General features: G+C 37.0%; 1 protein-coding gene and 1 pseudogene across 1 annotated transcript in view; one reads left to right on the plus strand and one right to left on the minus strand.

Moving 5' to 3' along the window:
- The window catches only part of LOC111148291 (FER tyrosine kinase), a 468603-nt gene that overhangs the window by 17011 nt on the left and 438008 nt on the right, over nucleotides 1-13584 (plus strand). The window contains exon 2 of the mRNA XM_022504772.1: nucleotides 3525-3671. The gene's annotated coding sequence lies outside the window, so the exon portion shown is untranslated. The remainder of the gene's footprint in view (nucleotides 1-3524; nucleotides 3672-13584) is intronic.
- LOC111148353 overlaps nucleotides 12620-13584 on the minus strand; it is a 12825-nt pseudogene continuing 11860 nt past the window's right edge.

Raw genomic sequence — 13584 nt, forward strand, 5'->3', positions numbered from 1 at the left:
TTAGAGGGACGCCTGGGTGGCTCAGTTGGTTAAGCAGCTGCCTTCGGCTCAGGTCATGATCCCAGCGTCCTGGGATCCAGTCCCACATTGGGCTCCTTGCTCGGCGGGGAGCCTGCTTCTCCCTCTGCCTCTGCCTGCCATTCTGTCTGCCTGTGCTTGCTCTCTCTCTCTCTCTCTGACCAAAAAAAAAAAAAAAAAAAGGTAATTTATTGCTGCATGTAACTATTAAGTCTGAAACACTTGTAGAACTGAAATTACCCTATAGAGGGTGAGAGATTATTCATTAAGCAAATCTCTCCAGAGGAGAATGGGAAACTGTTTTTAGGTTTAGTGCCCTAGAATATAAATAAATATAAGAAAAAAAATATAAAGTAACATAAGAAATATGAGAAAAAAAATATAGGTAAATATCTTCCAGGGGAGGGAAAGAGAGGGGTTTATTTCTCCAGAGCTTATTGGAGGTCTCTGTCTTTAGGGATACATGCTCTCTAGCTTCCAAGGCTGGATATTGTGCAATTATTCTTGTAGTACCTTTTGCTCAGAAGCCTCTGGTTGTGCAGGAACTTGGGAAATCCAGAGAGAATTGTTTCTCAGCAGCAATGCCAAAATTCTAGAATCTACATCTATTCACACCAGAATTCACCTGAACTCAAGTGTGATTAGATCAAGGGACGAAATATTTTCAGAGCTTTCATTTCTCTGTCCATCTCTTGGCTTTTGTTTTCTCTGGGTTGGCTCTCTGACAAGTTGGCATCTACTGCATTCTTTCAGTTTAGCAACCTCAGCCAAAAGAGAACTTTCTGATTAGTTCTGGCAAAAATTTTGGGACTGAGTTTTAGTTGTCCATTTGGGTCACATACCCATTCCTGAACTCTGCTTTGGGGAAGGAAATATACTGATTGTCCAGGCCTGGGTTATGTACCTATTCTAGGAACTTTGTGCTTATTTCAGGAACCTGAGAGAGGGAATGGTTAGTGTCACTCAAACTACATGGCTTCAAAATAAGGGAAGGTAGTTCAACAGAAGAAAATTGGGATGCTGCTACCAAAAGAAAGGGAATAAGATACAACACAGCTCTGTCACCTGTATGTACTTGCAACCCAAACTGGTTAAAAAACCCCCAACAACATAGAATCTTGTTATATATATATGTATGTATATATGTATATGTGTGTGTGTGTGTGTGTGTGTGTGTGTGTGCGTCTGTGTATATTTATAGGCATCACTGCCTCATGATTTTTCATCATATCACATCATGAACAAGAAATTTTCTGTGAAAACATGATTTTAAATGGATGTAAAATTATATTTAAATTTATCACTTCATTTTAGATATTTGGCTTACCAGAATTAAATTTTGGTTGATCACAATTGGGTGTTACCTATTAGAGAAGTAAGCGGGGTAGAGGTAGGAAAGAGAAGTATGCACCATGAGTGTGAGAGAGCAAGGGAGATGCCCAAGATGTAATTTAAGACTGGCTTTCAGGGTCATGCGGCTACAGGGTGGCACTGGTATGACCCTGAGAGTGAAATGCCCCCTAGGCACCCCTCTTGCCTCACGAAGAGAGGCACAGTTAAGGAATAGGGACTATATTTTTACTATGATTGTGAGTTAAAGATGGTAGCCTATGTAGTTGGTGAAGTTGATGGGGAATTTTAAGGGGCACAAAAAAGTAGTTATTACGCATTTTCAACTTGTCTATAGGAATCTTTGCTGAGTTCTGATGAGGATGGTAATATTTTTGAGATAACATAAGGAATATAAGTTTTATTCATAGTTTTATACTAGTTTGAAGAAAGAAATGTTCCATTTAGAAATGCCACCAAGGAAGTTGTTACTTATTTTTAACCCAAACTATTTCAATATCATATGGAAAATTGTTTTTTTTTTTCATTGAAAAATAAAAAGTATAGAAACAAGTTGTGTTGGAGAATGACACATAAATAACAGATGGGTGCTTTGACTAGCTTCCTTGAGAAAGACACTTGACACTGCACTGCTCAATGTTTGGCATGTAATCTTATTTGAATAGTTATCTTTCTTGTTCTTAGGTCTTTGAAAATAACTGTTTCTGTATCACAGTGAAAGGCCGGAATATGAAATTCTAGGTATTCTTAGCTTTCTTTGCTGCCAGAGGAGTGGCTAAAAATACTTCAAAGTAAATGGAGTGTCCTGTAATTTTGTGGTCTGTCTCTGGGGTAGAATCTGTAACATATATAATATGTACATTTATGTACGCACTCATACATTTTGTTCTTTGGAAATCTTTATAAGTAATACTGTTTATTAGCTCTACAGGGCTTAACTAAAGATAAGCTATTGACAGCAGCATGATTAAAATTTTCATAGTTAAGTATCATTTAAAGTCATGAATTTTACCATTTAATGTAGAAACTCTTGTCAAAGCCCTACTTTACAGCAAAGTGTACAAGTCAGGGAAAGCCATAATTTGCTTTGGAAATAAATTCATTCAGTACTCACTTGTTTGGTGACTACAGTGTTCCAGGGATTGTATAAGATGCTGGCTATATTAAGATGATAATCCCTGTTCTCAATCATGTCAGAGTTTAATGGAAGAAGAGGAATGTAATAATACTCTTGTTACATGTAGATTAAATTTCCAACCAGTTCTAGCTTTGGGAACCTTGCCACATCTACAGGAGAACATATGCTTGTGTAGGGGACCAAGAAGGAACCTTTTTGGAAATGAATAAAAAGCTTAGAAGAGTAGGAGACTTGGAAGGTATTCCTAACATACTTTGTTTGGCCAGTTTTCTGACCAGAGGGAAGGAGTTATCTTATTGATAACCTCCATGAAGTGTCCTTTGATTCTTGTGAAAGCCAATGAAGTGGGGGAAATGATAGGAAATAGAATAGGCAAACATTCTTATAACCAAGAAGTCGGGATTAGAAATACAAGGGCCCGAGGCAGAAAATGAGACCTGGTGACAGAGCTGTAAATGACATATATTGGATAAAGAAGAGAGCCAGTGACCAAGAAGCACCTTAGCAATTCTTCTAGTGACAAGAATTGAGAGAACAGTGACAGAGGAGTCAGGCTTTGGCATGCTAAGAGGTATTAGAGAAAATACCTGTTTGCTGGGAGACTTTTTGGCAAATCTTCCCAGCCTTTGAGAGTTTTTCTTACATATTTAATTACTACTTTAGGCTGTGATAATATTTTAACAAATGTAGTTACTTGCCTCTTTTGATATGCTTCAAACTTGAAATGAGTTTTATGCTCTGAAAATGGAGAGAAACACAAATTATCTATTCAAAACTGAGGGAATAGATTAGGGGAGAAGGTAAGATGCATTACACATTGAGAAAGTTGTGGAAAGAAATAGGAGAGAGTAAGCAGAGGATAGAAAAGTTAGGTAAATGTAGCATTCTTATTTTTAATGGGGTGACTCTTATACACTGTCACAATTAATTTCCAATAGTAGCCTGCTATACTCCATGTGTACATTTTTACTTTTTCTCTGTAGTTAACATTTCTGACTCCTTGAATTTCTTCTTGCAGCTCATATTTTTCTGGCCAGACCTGTGGTCATTCCCGTGAGACTTCACTGCACATTTTCTGAAGTGTCTTCCTCATCCCTAATGTGTAATCCTTCAACATGGACCTGCTACTTTAGCTAAGATATGACCAGCAATGAATAGTAGTAAGGTAGGATTACTTTAGTCTTCTTAGTGAATTACTAAAAACAAACTGTGAAACAGTTTTGACTTGTCTTGATTTTGTAGTGTTTATGTTAGATTATTCTACCTGCACAATCATATCATATTTGTGTTACATATTTTCTGCTTGTCATTTATCCTGCTGAATTCTGTCTCATTTGAGATGTAATTAATGTTTTTTTCAAATAGCATTTATAATCAGCAGAATGCCAATCCATAACGCCTTCCAGCCTGTGTGTCCCCTAGTCCTGTATTTTCAACCACGTGGCACCAAATTCAGTATATATTATTTTCTTCTCAGTCACTCCTCCTCTGGCTTCTCTATTCCATTAATAGCATTATTAGTCCCATTGTTTAGTACAGTCATATATTCATTCACTATTTCACTCATTGTTTGCTGTACATCAGTAGACTTCTACTATGTATTAGACAGTTTGCTGCTTCTGGGGATATGATGATGAATGAGCTGGATATTCCATCCTTATAGCCATAATTTTAAAGTAGGGGGAAGGTTTAAAAAGATACTGACAAAATAGTTGTGAATTGTAATAAACTTTTTTGAAGGAAACCAAACAAGCAGATGTTTGGGGATAATGAGGTAGGAGCTACTTTAGATACGGTGGTCACAAAACTGATATTCAAGATGAACCTATATATGAGAAGAGGTGGTTTTAAGAGTAGGTGATGTGTGTGTGTGTGTGTGTGTGTGTGTGTGTGTGTGTGTGGTATTTTTGATGGGAAAAGCATTCTCATTAGAAGGACTAGTGGAGTCAGAGAGAGACAAATACTGTGTATACTTATGTATGAAATCTTAAAAAGACCAGCTCATAGAAATAGAGTAGAATGGTGGTTGCCAGGAGCTGAGGAGTAGGGGAAATGAGAAGATGCTGGTTAAAGGGTACAAACTCTCAGCGTTAAGATAAATAAGATCTGGGGATCTGATGCACAACTTGGTGACTATAATTAACAGTACTGTATTATATGTACTTAAAATTTGTTAAGAGAGTAGTTCTTAAATGTTATCACCACATTCACACACACACACACACACACACACACACACACACACACACACACACACAGGTTATAATTACCTGAAGAGATGGAGATGTTAACTAATCTTATTGGGGTAACCATTTTGTAATATATGCATAGAGCCAGTCATCACATTGTATACCTTAAAACTTACACATTTTATATGTCAATAATATCTTAATAAAGCTGGAGGCAGTAGAGGGAAAGAAGGAATAGTGGGTACAAAGACTTTGGGGCAGGAAAGTTTAGTGAATTTGGGGAATAGAAAAAAACGCCAGTGTGGCCGACTTAGTGAAAGAGGCAGAGATGGGTAGGAAGAGGTTATAGAAACATGCAGGGCTTTGACAGATTTGGTAGGAAGCTTGTGTATTATTCTAGATTATATCATCATTTCAGCTGCTATGTGAGGAATGGACTGGCCAGGTGAAAGTGAAAGCTGGCAGTTTTAGGAACTGAGGTGAGATAGTGATGGCCTGAGAAGGTGCTAGCAACATGAGACAGAGAGATGAATGGATTTGAAATGTATCTGAATCAGAATTTATGGGACTTTGAATAGTTTGGGTGTGGAAACAGAACATTCTCAAGAATAACTTCAAGATTTTTGGATTTTGAGCAACTGGGTGGATGCTGGCATCATGCCCAAAAACCTTTTAGAAAGCTTTCTCATTATGTTAAAGATTGGTTAGTTCACCAAAAGGGAAATTAATTATAATGTTAGAAATGATGTTAGTGCTGAAAATAAAACCATCTAGCAAATTTGTAATATGTTCTGGTTAATACTTTGTTTTGCTTTCCCCCTGGAATTTAATTTATGTGACTTTTTGTTTTTATTTTTATTTTATTAAATTTTCATTTATTTGAGTATAATTGACACACAGTGTTACATCAGTTTCTGGTGTACAACAGAATGATTCAATAAGTTTATATATTATGCTATGACCAGCACAAGTGTAGCTACTACCATCTGTCACCACACAGTGCTGTTATCATTGACAGATCATTGACTGTATTCCTTGTGTGGTGCCTTTTAATTTATATGACTTTTAATTAATTATGAATTTAATTTCATTTGACTTCAGAATCTTCTTAGGTGAAAATAATTGGTTATACTTTGTACTGATTTTTAAAAAAGATTTTACTTATTTTTGAGTGTGTGCACATATGCGAGTAGGAAGAGGAGCAGAGGGGAAGGGGCAGAGGGCGAGGGGCAGAGGGGGACAGAGAAAAAAACCTCAAGCAGACTCCACATTGAGTGTGCAGCCAGATGTGGGGTTTGATCCCAGGACTCTGAGATCACAACCTGAGGTGAAACCAAGAGTCAGACGCTGAACCAACTGAGCTACCCAGGCAACCCTATTTTGATACTGAATTCTAAACCTTCTCTCCTGTGCTCCCTTTTTAAAAAGAGATGTCTTTAAAAATTTTAAGCCAGTCTGAAACATTCTGAGACTGTTACCCAAAATTCTGGTATATAATTTTATTGTTACTTTATCTTGCAAATTCTGAAGCATCCTGTTTGTAGATGTATATCATACTGTGTTCACTTGAAAGCATGCAGCTTATCTAAACTCTTATTTAGGAGATTCATTTGTTATGGTTTTTCTTTTTGTAGCTTCATCAGAGTATATTTATATTTTACCTCTTAGGTTAGGTATTTTATGTGCAAACTGAAATTGAATAGATATTAAAATAAATCTTTCTAATTCTGTGTTACTTATTTCTTTTAAGTTAATTTTTTAGTCCTGTCTTTTTTTTTTTTTTTAATGAGCAATTTTAAAAATATTTTCTCAAGATAGAGGAATTACTGTTTATTGTTTGTGTTCCATGTGACAGGCATTTGGCTAGCTGTTTTAAATACTTTATTTTATCCTTAGAATAGTCCGGTGTGTTTCTCCACTTTGCATATAGTTATCTTTTAGGTTCTAAAGCTGAGAAGAAGTAGTAGAATAATAGAACTCTGTGGATGGAAGGACCTTGAAGTCATCTATTTCTTCCTTTTTCAGCTGATACATAGAGAAGTTCTGTGGCCTGCCCAGAATCACACAGCTGATTTTCACTTTTGCTGAGACTAGCTAGTACTGCTTGCACTCAAGTTTCATTCCAGCTGGCCTCCTCTCATGCCTTCTATCTTCCCATCCCTTTAACATCTCATTATGATAAAGTTCAGTGCTACATAACAATGGAAAATGTAGGACAGTAAACACCCATATTACCTTTCATCTGTAGTCATTCAGTGTTCACATTTTGGCACATTTTCTCTTCATACATATGCATATTTTAAAGATTTATATTTATTATATGTATGTATTTTAAAGATTTGGGAGAGTGTTCGCATGCGCATGAGCAGGGGGCAAGGCAAAGGGAGAGGATCTCAAGCTGACTCTGCGCTGAGGCTGATTCCGACTCTGGGCTAGATCCCAGGACCCTGTGATCATGACCTGAGTCAAAATCAAGAGCCGACCGCTTAACCTCCTGAGCCACCCAGGTGTCCCTATTTATATATTTTTCAAGTTATTTGAAACTATATTGAGATTATGATAATATATAGTTTTTATCATGCATATCCTAAGAACATGGACAATTTTCTGCATGGTCATAATATCAAAATCACATATAGGAAAATTAACATTAATTTAAGAATATCTTTAATTAATGGTCCTTATTCAGATCTTCCCAATTTTCCCTAAAATTTTTTCTTGAGATTTCTGGATCCAGGATTCAATCAGGTTTCATGCATTGCATTTGATTCTTATATATCTTTATTTTCTTTTAATTTTGAACAATCCCTCTTTTGTTTTTCATGATTTATGTTTTCTTTAAGAGATATAGTTTGTGTATACTTTGTGTTTCTCTTGGGAATTGCCTGGTTTCTTCGAACATTACTCATCTAAAACTTATTTGCAGTTTGCTTCTTTCTTTCCATTTCTCTGAGGTTGCTGGAGATAAAATTGTTTATTCCAGGCTTTTTTCTTTTTTTTAAAAAACCATCATTCCAACATTAAATGGACACTGGCTGAGGTTTTACATTTGGTTGCATTAAATTAAGGATAAGAAAACGAGGAGATCTGTGTTGCATTTGATGCACTCACACTAGTCAGTGATTGGAATTCATTTAAGATGACAGAGGTCTAGGAGCACCTGGGTGGCTCAGTGGGTTTAGCCTCTGCCTTCGGCTCAGGTTATGGTCTCAGGGTCCTGGGATCGAGCCCCTCATCAGGCTCTCTGCTTGGCAGGGAGCCTGTTTCCCCCTCTCTCTCCTCCTGCCTACTTGTGATCTCTCTCTTTCTGTCAAATAAATAAAATCTTAAAAAAAGAAATGACAGAAGTCTGAAGGATTGCCTCTACTATCCACCATTACCCACCCTCACCTTCTAACCAGTTGGTTATACTTAGGAATGTATATTTAGTCTCCATGAACATTATAAAGCAGCAACAGTCTAAGATTTTGTCTTTTAAAAATGCCCAGTTTCAAGCAGGAAGCAGATTAAAAGGCAAATGATAAATAAGCATGTTTGTAGAGACAGCCAGAACTAGGCACAATTAGGAAAGATTTAAGTACCTGCTCGCTCTGGTACTTGTGTAGAGCTGGCATTCAGTGAGTATTCTCCTTCTTTCCTTGCTTGCTTTTGAGTTTTACAGATTTGGTTGGTTTTCTTTAAGCATCATATGGCATTTAGGAACAAGTGATGTTTTGTAGGGAAGCAGTAAGAAGTAATAATTTACCAGCATTTTTAAAGAAGGGAGAGTGATATTTTAGTTGAGAGGGTAGAAGAAAGTGTCCGTGAGGAAGGGACTACTCATGGTAGTTTAGGGAAGTCTACGAAGCTTTTACTTCTTTTTGTTAAGCCAGGTTTAGATTATACTCTGTGCTTCTACTATACTTTGTACAAGGATTCCTGCAGCAATTACTGCTATGTGTTAGAACTGCTTTTCCTTAATAAGCTCCCTGAGGCTGTGACCAGTAATTTTTTTTTTTTTTTTTAATCTCTTTGTATACCCAGGACCTCACTTAGTGCCTGGCATATTATAGACATTGAATAAATACTATTGGATGAATGAATGAATGAATGAATGGAAGACTTTTACTAAGACCTAGTGCAAAAGGACAGATTCCTTTGCTGGGTGACCACAGTAATGGCTGGATGTGGTTTGATCAATTCAGTGTTGAGGTGCTCAACACTGGAATTCTTTCAAGGGCCTAGAAGAGGGATAGAGATGAAGCCAGAGCACTCTATGAGTGAGAATATAATTGGGAGATTTTTTGGAGAAGTAGCTATCATGATGTAAGTAAGCATCTTTGTCATTTTCTAAATAAAATAAATATATTTGAAAGAGAAAATTTTTTTACTATTAAGCATTCCATCTGTGTAATTTGATTTTTACTAATATTCAGTTTTAAAATGTTTGTTGAGGGGGCGCCTGGGTGGCTCAGTCAGTTAAGCGTCTGACTCTTGGTTTTGCTGCAGGTCATGATCTCATGGGTCATGGGATTGAGCTCAGCATTGGGCTCTGTGCTCAGTGGGGACTCTGCTTGAAGATTGTCTCCCTCTGTCCCTTCCCTGACACATCTGCGTGCTCTCTCTCTAATAAATAAATAAGTCTTAAAAAAAGTTTGTTGGGAAGTCTTTCCTTTTTCTTATATATTTTTTGCATTATAAAACAAATACCTGCTTATGATAAATATACAAACTAGAAATACATAAAATAGAAAGTGATGTTCTTCTTGCTATTCCAGGTTTCAGTCTCCAGAAGTAGCTAATGTTAACAGTTTGATTTATATGAATTTGGACTTAAAAAAAAATATATATATATATCTAAAAACACACATGTTTATGTTTGTATAATTTTAGAAACAGGATCATTGATGTGCATGTTCTGAAATTCGCTTTTCCTGCTTATCCTTTGAGTTTTACCTATGCTTTATATAATTCCAAAATTTATTGGCTATGTAGGAAGACAGAAATACCAGGAGAGAATAATAGCCTAAAACCAGAGTAATTGAATGTATAAGGAAGATAAAATTTAAGGAGCTCAGAGTAAGAAAAAACCTGCTAGTTTTTATTAGTATAATTGCTGTTAATTTAGAAGTACTTCTTTTTGACTTGTTTAACCTACATGAAATTATAAAAATAATCATTTTTCATATGACGCATTGTAGAATAAACACACGAGATAGAATGAAACTTGAAGATTTATTGAGTACGTGAATATGTGGTCATGAATATAACACACTGTCATTTCTGAGTGCTATGATAACAAAGAGTAGAGGCCAAGAAGCCTGCCTGGAGAAGGTGATCTGAACACAATCCCAAAGTACTGATTAGCTAAGCTTTTTAAAAAAATGGCTAGAGGGAATGAAGGATTGATTCAGAGCTGAAGCTTGTTAAGACAAATGCCATATCAAGACAGAAGGTCAAGGGAAGTCAGCTAATTTACTAAGTGTAGGGAAAGAAGTATGGGGGTTACATGCTCCAGTTTGCCTGGGGCAGTCCAGGTTTATATCTGTTGTCCTGGACTAATAAAGAGTAGCACCCCATTTTACTCTTAAAAATATCTGACTTCTGGATGATCAGTGGCATACCTTAAAAGGGAGAGAATATGGGGGTCCTGAAACATTTTAGGGAATATAGTTCAGTGGATGGCTAGACATCTTTGTGAGGTTGGAGAGTACGTATAGTAACAGCTGTATCAGAGAGATGGTAAATAGTAGGTTATGGCCTAAAACTAGAATATTGAAATTTACCATTGCAGAGATGAAACAGTTTAAGATTTAGGCTATGGGCATAGCAGTGGATAGTTGAAATGAAGTTGGATTGACTGGATCTTTGGAGAAGAGAGAGGCTACAGAAGTTAAAATCTCCATGGATGAAGATAAGAATTGAATTAGAGAATAAGATTTGGGGGCAGGTAGAGACTGAAAGATTTGGAGACAACAGAGGTAAGTGGGATACGACTTGTTAAAGCTGAATAGGAAGAAATTTTTGAATGAGTTGGAAGAGCAGTGATTTGGACATGGCACTAAGGAATCAGGATAATGTTACCCAACCTTCTACCCCTTCAGCCCCATGGCTATAGGTGGTACCATGTAGGGAAGGTGTGGCCTCCACCTGTGAGCATTATGTTTTTGGGGATCCAGTTTTCAGATAGAGTAAGCAGTTGAAAGGTAGAGATTTATTTTTTTATTTTTATCATTTTTTAAAGATTTTGTTTATTTTATTTGACAGACAGATCACAAGTAGGCAGAGAGGCAGGCAGAGAAACGGGGAAGCAGGCTCCCTGCCGAGCAGAGAGCCCGATGTGGGGCTCGATCCCAGGACCCTGGGATCATGACCTGAGCCAAAGGCAGAGGCTTAACCCACTGAGCCACCCAGGCACCCCGAAAGGTAGAGATTTAGGGAAATTTGTTTACAAACTGAGTGGAATTCTAGAAGAACAATTTGTAAAGATATGACTTTAGAGAAAAGATAGAGTAGGTGTGGAGATTAGGCCTTGCCTTTTCAGAAAAGCTAAATTATAAAAAGAAGCCAACAATGGAACTGACTTTCCTCTACGTTCTCCACAGTGTCATGAAGTTTGTCTAATCTGGGTTTTCTGAGAGGCTGTGTCATTGCAGGGTAGAAACCGGCTTTATCTTAGTTCGTTTGGATTATAATTTATGAAACCTTCATGGTTGCCATTCTGCTACTGTATGACTTTAATGAACCTATTTGAAAGTACACGTGTGGATTTAGAAATTATTTTGACTTCTCCCTGTTCTGCTATTCTCTTTGAAGGGAAAAAAATTGTTTGACCTTAATTGAAACACTAATCTCTTTTATAATAATTGATCACTTCAGAAGAGTAAAAGGTTAAGAGGTATCTAGATTATGGTTATATTTCTAGAATTTAGACCACACAGGGTAGTATGCATTGTAGCCGTACTTAATCTTTTTAACCCATATTCCCCTGTTTTCCTTCAGATTAACAATGTTTCACTGACATGTCCCACATTTTCCTTCCTGTGTAACCTTGCTTATGTTTAAATTTCTACTTGGAAAGTAACCCTCCTTCATCACTTGCTCTTCCATGTCCTGTCTTGTGTGGAGCTGCTGTCTTTCTCATGCTTTGTTAGTAATGATCACTTCTTTTTTTAAACAAGAAATTTATTTAAACAACAAGATGCTTGACTTGAAGGGAAAACTATCTAGGATTCATTTCTTTTAATTTATCCCTACTTAAAGACAGATTGCCCTACATGTAACAGCTACATACAAAAAAGTTATAAAATTGTCCTTGGTCTTATAATGATAAATGAAAAACATTAAAATTCTCCAATTAAACAAGGTATGCAAGGATTTTTATGTTGTTCTTTTTTTGTTAAACAATGAGAGCAAAATAACTTACTGGAATATAAAGATAAGTGCTGACTGAGCATGCCACTAATGGAGAGAGGGGGTATTTTCCCCCATTGCTTCTCCATTTGGTAATAAGTAAACATACTGTTGACCATTTAGTTAAAAAAAAAAAAGCGGGGCACCTGGGTGGCTCAGTGGGTTAAAGCCTCTGCCTTCAGCTCAGGTCATGATCTCAGGGTCTTGGGATCGAGCCCCATATCGGGCTCTCTGCTCAACAGGGAGCCTGCTTCTCCCCCGCCCCCCCCCCACCTACTTGTGATCTCTGTCTGTAAATTAAAAAAATAATAATAATTAAAAAATAATAAATTTAAAAAAGAAAGCAATATGCTCATGCACATACACAGTTACTTTATGTACAATAAAGGAATGGGGAAGGGAAAAATGAAAGAATAGAGGAAACTATACTGTAGTAGTCGGGATGTGGTGGAACCAAATTGTGGCTTTCTAATTGAGAATGTCTCTTGGTCTGGAAGAACAGAGCTCTGGAGTAAAGTAGCAGGTTCCCTTTTTAGTAGACACTTCCTCTCTGCTGCTGGAACACATCAGTTGTGTATTCATCCTCTATTTCCAACTGTGCAGGTCTGTTTCATTGATTGGCTGCCCATCAAATCAGAATCTGATCTGCCTCATTGACAAACCCGTTCATTAGTTTGCTAAGTGGTGTATGCCTTTTAATCTTTTTTTTTTTTGTGATGAGTACTTTATTTTTTAATTATTATTTATTTTATTTTATTTTTTCAGTGTTCCAAGATTCATTGTTTACAGACCATACCCAGTGCTCCATGCAATATGTGCCCTCCTCAATACCCACTACCAGGCTCACCCAACTCCCCAATCCCCTCCTTTCCATAACCCTCAGTTTGTTTCTCAGAGTCCATATTCTCTCATGCTTTGTCCTTCCCTCTGATTTCCCCCAATTCACTTTTCCTTTCCTTCTCCTAAAGTCCTCCTTGTTATTCCTTATGTTCCACAAGTATGTGAAACCATATGATAATTGACTCTCTCTGCTTGACTTATTTCACTCTAAACTGCACCACAGAACCATCCTGCCCTGCCACCTTCAAATGAATGTGATGGTTGTTCTCAGTCTGGACCCCTTCTTTTTAATAAGTCTCTCCAAAGCCAGGCACATTATATACTTTATCTCACTAACGTTCATAACAACCCTGCAAAGTAGGTTTTACTATCCCAATTTTAAGTATAAGGAAATTGGGCTTTATGTTCCACAAGTATGTGAAACCATATGATAATTGACTCTCTCTGCTTGACTTATTTCACTCTAAACTGCACCACAGAACCATCCTGCCCTGCCACCTTCAAATGAATGTGATGGTTGTTCTCAGTCTGGACCCCTTCTTTTTAATAAGTCTCTCCAAAGCCAGGCACATTATATACTTTATCTCACTAACGTTCATAACAACCCTGCAAAGTAGGTTTTACTATCCCAATTTTAAGTATAAGGAAATTGGGCTT

Source organism: Enhydra lutris, unplaced genomic scaffold (genome assembly GCF_002288905.1).
Source record: "Enhydra lutris kenyoni isolate GAN:26980312 unplaced genomic scaffold, ASM228890v2 scaffoldscaffold19, whole genome shotgun sequence".
NCBI lineage: Eukaryota > Metazoa > Chordata > Mammalia > Carnivora > Mustelidae > Enhydra > Enhydra lutris.